Source organism: Tympanuchus pallidicinctus, unplaced genomic scaffold, assembly GCF_026119805.1.
Source record: "Tympanuchus pallidicinctus isolate F22 unplaced genomic scaffold, pur_lepc_1.0 scaffold7, whole genome shotgun sequence".
Taxonomy (NCBI): domain Eukaryota; kingdom Metazoa; phylum Chordata; class Aves; order Galliformes; family Phasianidae; genus Tympanuchus; species Tympanuchus pallidicinctus.
Window position 1 is genome coordinate 12,072,151 of NW_026294791.1, and position 12,772 is coordinate 12,084,922.

At 36.6% G+C, this 12,772-nt stretch overlaps 1 long non-coding RNA gene across 1 annotated transcript in view; it reads left to right on the top strand.

Annotated features, from left to right (window-relative positions):
• The first annotated feature begins 1,829 nt into the window (after nt 1–1,829).
• LOC128072859 (uncharacterized) overlaps nt 1,830–12,772 on the top strand; it is a 75,712-nt gene continuing 64,769 nt past the window's right edge. The window contains exon 1 of the long non-coding RNA XR_008202468.1: nt 1,830–2,105. This is a non-coding gene — a long non-coding RNA (uncharacterized LOC128072859). The remainder of the gene's footprint in view (nt 2,106–12,772) is intronic.

The following is a 12,772-nucleotide window of genomic DNA, read 5'->3' on the forward strand; positions in this document are numbered from 1 at the left end:
CAAGCAGACACCAATAACTGTGTCACATCACATTTATTACAAAATCCAAATATATTCTCCTCTACTTTGTCCAATATCTATGTGATCATTTATCTGCAGCAAATTTTACTGTAAATGTGATTATTTCCAAGAAGCAATTTCTCATGACTAGATTAAGTATAGTACTTACCATATATTCTGTTCAGGCAGAGGCATCATTTTGGAATCTGCATTATAAGTAAATGTTTCTCCTGCAGAGAAAACTCCATAGGCTTTACCTTAGAAACACAGCAATGGAAACACAACAAATGTTTGTTGGACTGAGCTCAATCTGCAAATGAGCTGGAGACAGAGTTTAGCCTTTGTTGTCTTTACAGTTTCAGGTTATTGATCTCTGAACAAGCAGTATTTTGCAGAAGACAAGATTCCTACAAGCCAGATTTCAGCTGAGCTGTTTTAACTGCCAATACAGGATAATGTGCCCCACCAAATCTCACCAGATACTATTTCTCAATGAGCAGGTGTCATATTTTTTATTTTTGACTGCTGACTGAGGGAATGTGTGACCAGCTGTTCTACTTTGCTTTCCTAACTTTTGTGATAATTTTCAAGTAGTATGACTACATGTGGAGGATCACAAAAGTCTATGTTACATAATCATCAAGGTTGGAAAAGTTCATTAAGTTCATCATGTCCAACGTGTCCCCACCATGCTCCTCTGTGCTACATCTCCACAGTTCTTGATTGCCTCCAGGGATAGTGACCCCACCAGCTCTACCCGTGCCAGTGCATCTCCACTCTTCCTGAGAATAAATTTTTGTTAATATCCAAATCATGTATAAAATGCTGCACTTTTAATTTAAGAGTCATCACAATATTAATTCATTGCTTCCTTCCTTCCTGTTACCTCCAGCCCTTAGTCAGGGGGAACACAAGAAATATCCAGTCACTCAAGAGATTAGTACATACCCTAGAATAGAAAACAAGCTACTTCAGTTTCTGAAATAAGCAAAAAGGAGCAGGCAATCTACACATTTTGTCCATTACAAAATAGTGTAAAAATAAGTTATTGAAGTACTTTAAACAAAAGAAACAAAGTTTAGATCAGCTTCCTCTTGGATTGGATGCTGGTTCAAGAGGGTTGAACATATTGTCATATTTCTCTAATCAGCTTAAGCACTGCATTTAAATCAAATCAGGAATGTGCAACAGGTAATATTTATAATATTTATGCTAATAAGGGAGAAATTCTGAAGTGTTTGAATGCAAATTTTTTGTCTCTCTTTTGTCTTGACTGATTTTAGATAATGTTGAAACATTGGCTGGAGCAGAACCCACCTTCTGCATCCTGCACAGAAATAGTTTCAGTGCTGCCTGCCTGTATTTTAAAGACACTTGCACACTCACAAATAATAAATCTGTCAAGGGACACTTGCAAATATCCCATCTCAATTTGTGCAAGTTACTCCATTCAAAATATTTCCACGCTTAAAATCATTTAGCAGGTTTTACCAGATTTATAAGCATTTGAGACTTGCAGTATAAAACCCGCACTGCGTGACAGACTGAGTTATTAAGTGTTTATAGAAATCTGATCAAATGGACCATCAGAAGTTGGGGGGAGGAGAGGGGGGAAATCTGTTACCAACTCGGCCATAATGACAGCTTTTCTCATCTCGCAGCAGTGACATGAAGAGGGAGCTGTAGCTCTTCCGAGGTACAGCTCTGCCTCTGCTGCGTACCCAGATGAGCGTCTGCTCTCCTCTGTTCTTCTCTGCTCTCCTTCGCTCCCGCTCTCCTTCCCTCACTCACTTACTTTTCCTCCCCCCAACCCCCCTTTTTTTTTTCAATCTCTGTGCCCCTGTGCCAGTTAATTTAAATGTATCTGTTCAAGTGGAGATAATCCATGCAAATCAGAGCACTGGCTCCCAGTGCTTGATTCACAAAGAGAACTCAGCTTCAGGAGGTCACTCGTTCACAGCTGCTCCTCCCATTATATTTTTCCCTTATTGCAGAACTGCTGCATGTATACAGTGACCGAAAGGACTCAATTTACTGCAACTGCTGCCTGGTTTTACTTACAACTTTCTTTAAAGGGGGACTTACCTTCTATCAGTCTTAATAAGGTAGGAAGTCTGCTTCTTCTAAAGACGTGTAATGCCTCCAGTGTTTGCTCATTATCAGATCCCACTATAATGACGTGTATTGTTGTCAGAATTAGGTCCTAATAGAATTGTGCCAGGTGTCTAATGCTTTTGTTACATGTATGTATAGGTGCAACTGATCGAACGGCTGTTTTTCTGTTTGTATAGCCCGCTATATATCCCCTCCCTCCCCTCCCCCCCCCCCCGCATTTTCTTTTCCTTTCCATAATGGCAGGTATGATCTTAGTACAGCAGCTTTCTAATCTGCAAATGTGATCTTCATGCAAGTTTGTGTTTTCTTTTAAAAACATTTTCTAACACGCATGTAAGTTTATGTAGTGCTTAGTAGCCCCCAGAGGAAAACAGCATCACTAGAGCTTTCTGTCCTGAACACTTATTAAAGGGCTGTCTTTGGAGCAGAACTAATTCTTGAAAGGTTTTTAACAAAAATAAAAAGGTCACTTTTTACTTTGCTATGTTGTAAACAAGGAAACTCCAGGCCAGACTGCAAATGGGCCTGTCGTAAATTTATCCCACAAGATAAACATATTGTTAATAGGACTGCCAGCAAAAGTAGTGGAATTGAACCCTCATGGTTCTGTGTTAATATCTATTGTTTAGAGAGGTTGGAGAAGCAGAGCTCGCTTTGCAAAGTGCAACTCAAGACCAACTGTGTGGATATGATTCTTAAAAACCTCCTTAAGAAAAGGAAAGTCAGACACTACTTCATTAGTTACTTTCTAACTTTCAGCATCTACCACACTAAATACTGATGTAATGTATCTGACAGCACTGGTGTTATGAAAGCAAATAGTAACTCTTACATTTATTTATATTTCTTTGAATTGGCTGTCAGAATTTGGGGATGGAAATGATTAAAATAACTATAAAAACAACTTCAAATGTGATAAATTCCAAATAATGGATTTGAAGAGAAATATAGTGGAAAAAGATCAGAATTATTCTGATTTACACTTGTCCCACAGTAAAGTTCGTGCTTATTTTCTCACACAGCTGGAGTTGAGAATGACAATGATTAGATCTGGAGCTTTTTTATAGACCTACTCCTTAACACATCCAAGTTAATCAAGTAACAGCTCTCTGAATCTTTAGATAGAAATTAAAAAGAAAATTTAGAGACCAGACAGGACAGAAAGAGAAACATAAATATCCTCAAACATACCCTAATTTCTTCAAGAACACTTGAGGCATGAGTTTATCTTTCAGGATTAGACATTTTTAGCTAGCTTGCTTCAGGAGAGAGTACTTGTACCCTGTACAAAGTATTTCAGTGCCCCCAATGAGCATCTTTTTTCTTTGATATACAGTCTGCTCTTTGAAAAAAAATGCATTCTGATTTTGGAGTACAGTACAAACCTAGAGAGCCTTGTCATTGTTAGCATAAAGAAGACATCTACACAAGTATTGCTGTGCAGAGGGCAATCTTTCTTTCTCTGGCATTTGTTAGGTTACTGTACATAGAATTTAGCAGATAAACATCTCTTGCTTCATGGCATTTTGGAGATCCTATTGGTATGCAGGTTACCCTGTGAGGATGGCAAATGAAAGAAGAAATATGTTTTATAGCAGTGTGTAATAAAAGCCCTTCACAATGATGTAAGTGGATTCTGACCTTTCTTTCTTATCCTGTAACTAGAATTTGTATTAACTCTTTCAAGTGCAGAGTATTTTCAGTAAATTGATGTTACTTAGAGAGAACAAGTATGTGTTTTTCATATAGGAGTTTAAAAAGTAACCTTTTAGAATCCTTTTTAGACAGAGAAGAATATATATATTCTTGCTAGAAATGTGCTCCACACAAAGAAATTTGGATTTATAGGAAAAGGAATATTTCATGCATCCTGCCTCTCCCCAGGAAAAAAAAAAAAAAATCTAAAGGAGACTTCTTTAGTTTTTGGAAAGAGGAGCAAAATACATTTTAGAGAAGAGAGCTGAACTTAAGGAAAACCAGTCAGGATTTTTTGTTTGACTAAACCTCTGGCCCGGATAAAGTTGGGAAGTAAAGATGATCCCTGTGGAGTTTTGTGATATACAGCGAGGAAATTAGATGACTCACCACTGGAGATTTGAAAAGAGAGAAAAAGATTTTTCTGAGAAAGAATTTTTTGTAAATGGAATAAAATATTATAGCGGCACACAGTTATTTCCAGCTTCCTTTCCACCTTTTACCCAATGACCAATGAATAACAGGGATAAAAGTGTTCCTTCATGAGTCATCATCAGCATTTCATACAGTTATTTCAGAATGATGTACTTGATTCTCCTAGTAGGTTCACCAGGTTCACCTGGCATACCACAGTTTAATTCCTTGATCACTGAAATAACTGAGATGGAGTCAGGTGGTTTACATTATTTGAGGCTCTGACTGGATTTTCAGGGAACTCTCAAGGGAGTGAACCTTTATGTTTCATTTTAGGCTAGTTGGTACAGTTTTCTATAGACAATGTCAGTATCCTCTTAGGGTCAGTACCTTTTTTCCTACTGGTGTTTCTTCTTCTGTATTTTTGCCATTGCTGCAGTAACTCAGACAAACATCTCCAAAATAAGTTACCCTACACTCCACCATAGTGTGTCTTGCAGAAGTCTATAGGATGTGGTAACCTCTGTGGCTGTACACACTGCAGGTATCATACTCACCTCAGGTTCTTTTCTGATGGTTTTAGAGAAGACGCGTAAAAAAATAAATTACCATTTTAAAGGATGCTATAGAGCTTGTTAACAAGTTCCATCCTACTTCTTAAAGGTCTTAGTTGCTATCTGTTTTAAGCAAGTACATTTGCTCAACTATACCTTAAAAATGTTCCAGAGAATGAAGAAAATTTGAAAATCCTAAAAAATGAGTGATAAAGCCTTTGAGAAAATGTACAGCTATAAATGGGAAATCTAATTGTCAACAAAATCCTCAGTCAATGCTTTTTTATTGTTGCTTTTTTTTTCTATAACTGCAGAGAAATAATACATTCCCCACAGCTTCTCATCAAATCCCATACACAATTATATCATATTGTCCTTTTTTATCATTGCCTTGTACTGTAGAGTACATTGTTAAAATATAACATTGCAGAGTACAGATCTTGCGTTTCTTTCACAGATAAAGCATGCTTATACCTCTGGGGGTTAAAAGCTGAATCAGATCCATAGCTCACCTACTGACAGCCTTTCAAGTTGCTCCTTATTTATTTATTTATTTGTTTATTTTGGTCTGAAGCTTTGGATTGACATCCTTTTATATGTTTGGAATTCTTCAGCAGATGTAAAGTGCTTGGTAATGACTGAAATTACCTCAGGCTTTATATATTGTCTTCCCCAGGAACTTCACTGAAGTTTCAGTAACTTTTGAGGGTTTTATGCTAACGACTATTCTCACGAGAACACTTTATTTTTATTTTTTTTTTTGTCCTATCATATTGCCTTTACCATTTCTTAGAGGTGCTTTAAGCCACTTTGGAACCTTTTTGCTTCCCTCTTCCCCCAGTACCTGTTCTGGGGAGTCTACATGAAAATTTTCACATCTGAAATCCACCAAAAGAGGGGCAGATAAAAAGAAAATAAGTGGAGTGGAAACGAATCTTTAAATGGCAAGTCTGTGAAACATTGAACATGGTTATCTGACGTTATGTCAGAGAGTGTTATCTCTTGAGAAGAAATGAGCAAGAGCAGTCCACACAGGAAAAGTAATTGTTGCTTTACTTCTGTCTGTTTATTTGGGATAGCTTGAACTGTCTCCCACTTTTTTATTTCTCTCAGTGTGAAAAGATAACTATAAGAAACACAGCCAGTAGGCATCTGACTCAAAAGCTATGTTCATTTGACCTTTGGACATAAAATATCTAATGCAAATGAAAATCTAAACAACGTCAAACATCGCTGAGTACAAGAAATATGCAGAATGTGGGTCAGCAGAAATTCAGCACTTTCAAAACTAACAAAACATTTGAAATCACTTGGCTACATTAATATTTCTTTCTCCATTCTGCACTGCAGTATCAGCTGTTGAGGTTTTGTCCAGTGTATGTGAGGGAAAAGATCTGTGGTGAAATTCTGCATTAGTTTTAACAACTGAGACTGAAATGTTAGGGAGAGGAATAAAGGGAAAAAGGAAGGTAGGGAATGTTTACCCAATCCATAAATATTTCTGCAATGTTCAGTTTGATATCTCTACAAAGAGTATATGGGAATTAAGATGTATATAAAGTCCGCATGATGCTGCCATGCATTTATTTAAAGGTTATGTTTATCATATAGAGGACTTCCTCCTTCTTTCTTAATTCTGCTAGTTTGGCTGGTTATTCTTTTTTTTACTTTCTGTTTTTTTAACCTTAGCAAGAATGTTACATGAAAATGCATGGATGTGAATAGATGAAGCTGGATTCCTGCATAGCCCGTCATTCTTCCACACTTCTCTTTCTACCAAGTTATGAAGGAGAAAGGCAGTGGAAACAAAATGCATCTTATGTGAGGTAAAGGACTGGAAAAGGGATGCATTGTCTGCCTCTGGAGAAATAAATCCAGTTGCAACAGGCCACTGGAGCCAGGACATAGATATCTGAGTTGCCTCTACAGAAAAGCCTGTGACTTAGAATCTGTGTGTTAGGGAAAAGAGTGAAACACTTATTCAAGACAAGTAAAAGAACCCATGCAGTTACTGTTACCTAGTCTTTGGATTAGAACTAAGTCCATAGAACAATAATAGTATAATGTTAACTGACAACCTAAAATTAAACAAAGGAAAGAGATTTCAAATTTGCTCCATTGAACTTGAGAGTATATGTATATAATTCCCATCACCTTTCCAGCTGAGAGAACAATGGTTCATCTGGAGGCTCTGGGGGAGAGGTACTCAGTTTTTTCTGGCTAAAATTCATTTTCTACGTTGAGTCCAAACTGCAGAAAAAGGCAGCTGAGTGAGTAGGCAGCATGGAAGGAACTCCATGTGTAAGTCACATTGTTCCATATTTTCTGTGGGTCACAGGGCTGATGTGTGCCCAATTTTTCCATCAGTAAGAGTTTTAGCAGCTTCTGCACTTTTATCTCCAGTGAGTTAAGGATAACCCAGTGTCTCCTTTTTCAAGGGAGGGATGGTTCACACAGACACCTGAAAGTTAAGGAAGAGAAGCACTGAGCATAGCAGAAAATTATGCTGTAGATGCCCAATACCATTGACCAGTGTTATCCCCCAAAAGAGCAGTCATTTGCTCTTTGAGTCAAACTCAGAAATATGTGTAAATAACAAAATCAGATGCATTGCGCAAGTGCATTGTGTGGCTAGTTTTTATGGGGAGCAGGCAGGAGGACAGACAGAAACAGAAGAGGACTCAGGAAATAGGAGGGACAGCCAACAATATTACAAAAGGCTGTTTAAGTGTAAAAGTCATGGTTTGCATGCAGAATATTTGGTTTTAATTTATTCAGAAATCACATTAATAGATTTAGAAAAATGAAATGCAGCATGGAATTTATTAGGGTCTTCTCTGTCTTGTTTGGTATGTACCTTCTCTCTAATGTACCAGCCTCTCCCACAGGCTCCAGTCTGTGCCCCCAAAACTCAATCAAATGTGTATCATAAAACCTGTTTAATTTTCTACAAAAGATTACAGTAAGTGTGCTTTTAATGTAATGATGTCAGTGGCAGATGATAACATGTATTAAATAGCACAAACTGCTGATTATCTGTCAGGATAAATCTGTTTATTTCAGAAATAGCAGTCTGACAACCCCCTGTTGTTAATCATGAAAGTACATGCTAATGCCAGGTACTGTTTGGTTGGAGTCTCTCAGAGGATTGCATTTGTTAGATTTTTGCTTTGACAGTCTTTACACAGAGTTTTGCAAATTTACTGTGTACGGATATTTATTTATTTATTTTAAGAGAAAGGCTGGAACAAGGCAAGAACAACTTGGGTTCACAGCAACTCAGAGGAATGAATGACTTGTGAAAAGAGAGAGTGGATTATAGGATTACACAGCAGTTCAGACTGTGCCCATGGCTGGATTCATCTTCAGTAATTTCAGCGCAGACCCATTAGTGATGAACAGAGAAATGCAAAAGGAAATTTAAGGAGTTCTTTCTCTGCAGAAGTCACTCCACGGTTTTATTTGTTTATTTATTTTTCAGTATTTACAGCAGTTCCTAATTACATCCTGGTCTGAAAAGACCGACTCCAGATGATACTCGCAGCATTCCTTTTTAATGAGATAACTAGCAAAATGAACCAGCCAGCTTTTTAGATATTGTGAATTTGACCCAGGCTTTGTGTTGCAGAAAATTAATATTACTTATTTTAAAAGAAACATAAATGGAATACTCAGGCTTAGCTTACTGAATCATAGGTGAAAAGGTATTTTGTCTGACTTTATTGCATTTTGATCATTTCATGAAAGCTGTAAAATGCTGAATAGCCTAATAAAAATTGATATTTATATTGACATTTCAGGATTCTAAATAGAAGCTCAGAAAATCTAAACAGACTTTAGCATCTCCACAGCTGTTCCTCCAAGCCTATCTGAGTTCTGACTAATTCACTTTTTCTCCCCACATACCCTCAATTGGTCCTAATATAAACATCTCTCTCTAAAGCAATTTCTCCCAGGAAGATTATGCACATCTTCATCTTAATTCAGAATTTACATGTGTACTTTGCATATTTTTGCATCAGTATGTGTGTTTTAAATTAGATAAAGGTCACTGTCATTCATAATCAAGAAGAAGGTGTATAAAAGGTCAGGATTCAATAAAAAAAACTGATTAGATGTAGAGGTTTGTTCATATGATTCAGTATATCATTGGATAAGTGGAAATCATGAGTCAACAAATTAACCTTGGTATAATGGGTTACTTGCTTCATTAGGATCAGAAATGAGATTCACAATTTTTTTTCCAACGTACTCCCTCTTTGTCTCTGTAATAAGAAGTACTATGTTGTTGATAACTATACAACTGAGTATTTTTATGATTTAATTCAGTATAAATGCAACACAAAAGACAAATCTTGTGTTAAAAGGGGAACTGAGGTGCCAAATTTGTTTGCTATGATTACAAATATTGATGAACTGAAAAGTATCCTCTGTAAAAATAGATAAATAAGTTTAAAATAATGTTCCATATGTTTCATATAGGCCTTAGCTTTAGCCTGCTAAAGAAACTGCTGGGTCAAGCACTCAAGGTCTGGTGTTAAGAGGAGGCCCTGATGCAAGTGAGATTACCTAAGAGTAAAGGTAAAGTTCCATTCCACATATTGATTCTGCCATGAATCTTCTAAATGTTTTTGGGTAAACATCGACAATGCCTCCACTTCTCACAGCAAAAAGGAAGAAATACTAATGCTGCTTATATTGCAGGAATGTTTCTGCAGGCATGGGTTTACCAGAAGGTCTGAGGAGATTTTAGGCTTTCCACTACTGCCCTCTTCATCTCATCAAATTTCTGGTCACTTATTGCAGTCAAAGAAGCAGGGCTGTGGGTATCTGAACTTGAGTGCACCTAGTAACATTTCATAATGCTCCAGTAATATTCTCCAGGATAGAGGTGACACATCAGCAGTGGAAGGAGTCAGCATTTAGAAAGCAATCTGACAGTAAAATTTATACAGAATGATAACATATTCTCAACTTCAGGCTGTAGAAAGTTGGTGCAGATTTAATGAATCCATCATAAGCTTTTCAAAACTTTTTTTTTTTTTTTTGGTAGAGGTGAGGTTTGGTTTTTTTTGTTTGTTTGCTTTTTTTGACTGGAAAGTTTTGCAACTATTTTAACTTTTACTATCGCAGAAGTCTACTAGAAAAACAACAATTAAAATAGTTATACATGTCTGTATTTCAGACATTGTATATTTCTTTAAGCTTTCTTCGCGTCTGCATAGAATAAATATCAAGTTACTACTTATTCACTTTTTTTCCCTTGGGCAGCATTCTGTAACTATTAAATCTTAAGTATGAAAGAAAATTAGACTTGCCTGTTACCACTATAAACTTACACCCAATGGTTTTCAAATACCATGTAGGTAATCTTTCTTTTGTAAACATAGAGTCTTGGGGTTGCTCATAATTAAAGCATCACAATTTAAGCTGACTCTTTTCTGATCTCCTTATGCCTCTTTTTCTCCCAAAATGTAATGGAAAGAAAATACACTGAACCATGGCAAATTTTTCTTATTGACAATGTCATTTGAAGTTCGTATAGCTTTAGTGCAGCTACAACAGTAATTCACTATTTCATTCTTTCAACATTGAGATTGTAGTGTCTGTTCCTCACCATTAAAAGAATCAAACAACTTTTTGCTCTAACCAAGCTTAGCTTACTGTAACAACTAGCTTCTATTTTTCCTCTGGGAAATGCTTGTGCGGTCATAGGGGCAAGTTGTTTGATTAGTCACCTGAGTTATGCTGTAGGCAGACTCCTGACACAAATTGGCCTTTGAAATACCAAGCTCCAGCAACAGAGTCATGCACAAGGTGTACCTCCGCAGGGTGTATGTAAATTCAGAGGATGCTCTTGAAGTAGATCTTCCCATCATCTGAAAACACTGAGCTTCAGCCCACATCTGGAAATAGCCTTGTTCACTCTATCTGTAAACCAGAAGATGTTTCAGGATTGCCTCTAGTGGGATTTGACCAGTTGTGCATTCAGATCACAGCATAAGGCTAGAAACCACCATCAAATAAGCTCGATGTGAATGTTGCGTCGTCAGTGTTTAACTACCACAGTCTATTAAGGTAGACAAATCCTTAGACATTTCTTTATGTCTAAGGTACTAAAAAAATTTCACCAGCTTTAACCCTTATTTCAATATTTGAGAGCCACAGTATGTCAAAGTCATCACACCTCAGCTCTTGCTGCAGGCATAAAATGTAAGGAAACTTTGGCCACCTCTTCAAAACCATGAAGTTACAAAGATCAAGTCACATACTTTCTATTCTGTGGTAATACGTGACTGTGAGCTGATGAGGAAAATGCTTCTTATAGATTCTTTTCTGTCTATAATATCTCCACAGTAAAAACCAGAAAAGAGTTCTCCATACAGAAAGAAAAATGTAATTCGTCATTCTCCATGGTAGCTGAGGAACTGACCTTACGACACTGGGCGGGACAATCTGGTGCATAATTGCTAAGTGTAAATAAAGCTAAACTATAGGAGTTCTGTAGAAGATCATGCAGATATTCCAGTCAGGTTTGCAATGGTTTTCTCCGTAACATAGTAGGAGGTAATGAGCAAGTGGAAGAGAAGATGAATTTATGTAAAGTGGACAGACCTCTTCTGAGACATTTCCCTGAAGCAACATTATGCCAGCTGTTATTGCAATTAGACTGCTCCAGTAGGAAGGAGAGCGTCTCTCATTCTTGTGGTATCTCAGACAAATCTTTGGACTGTGATATCTTGCAGCAGTCCCTGCTCACATCAGCTTACTTTGGCTGCATGGATCTGTCACTGTGCATGTGATTCATTTAGCCAATAGTGTATATAGTGGAATCTCTGTGAAGAGAAAGTATTGGAAATGAAGAATCTCCTAGTGATCTCCTTCTGACACTGGTTTGCAAAGAATATTTGGAAAAGTCACCTAAGCCAATTTTTCCAAACTTAAAGTTGTGAATTTAAATTCCATGTTTAAGCATCTAAATTAGTGGTCTGATTTTAATGTGTGCTGACATTCACATTTTCAATCGACTTCAAAAGAAGCTGTGAGCACTCAGAAGTCTAAACCTATGAAAGTCAAGCCAGTTAGACACTCAAACTTGAAAGGTTTCTCCCATACTATTATTGTTATTTGCATTACTTTAGTAGCTTGAAACACCAGTTATAAGACTAAAGAGCTAGGTACTGTATTTTATCTCTCCTTTTTATTTTTCCTCATTTCTTTATGGGTAAAACCTGGCCCACAAGAATGTTGTGACGATTCTTCAATACTTGTATGTAGCTTTGAAAAATAAATGTTGCAAACAAAGAATATAATTATTCATGGAAGAAAATAATATTCCTATTATTCATTCCTTCTTGAAAAAATCTCCTTGGAACTTATCCTTATGAAGCATTATGTACTATAATAGCCACTACATACTACAAAATATGGAGGTCAAATTCATAATTTTCTGTTAAAACATATTTTAAACTCATAGCAGTTTGAGTAGTGAACAAAAATCAAATAATTGTATACTTGTTAAATTTGAACAGCAATTCACCTTTAACAGCTCCTACACAATACCCAGAGAAATTAAGTTGTACAATGAAACACAAAGCTTTCCTTAGAAACTTTTGTCTTAGCCATACCTCTTCATTTTATTCATGCTGATCCTTTACCAACAAAACAGTAGACTCTTTGTAACTGGAACCTATGTAAAGCTTGCTTTTCTCCCTGTGGATTCACTAACTAAGCTGCTTGGAACAGCTTTGATGAAACCATCTTCTTTCACAGAATGCAGTTCTGTCAGTGCTGATAAATTCCACAAAATGGTGTCATTTTAACAGATGCTTTCTTTGGGAATCTAAGAAGGAAACTGGTAGTGCACTGGTATTTTCAGAAAAAAACCTTTATGGAAATGGTTTTTGTTTACATATTTTTGAAACCACAATCTTAAACAACACAAAATATTTTCATTTTGCTAAATCAAAAAATAACTTTTGCACACACAATTA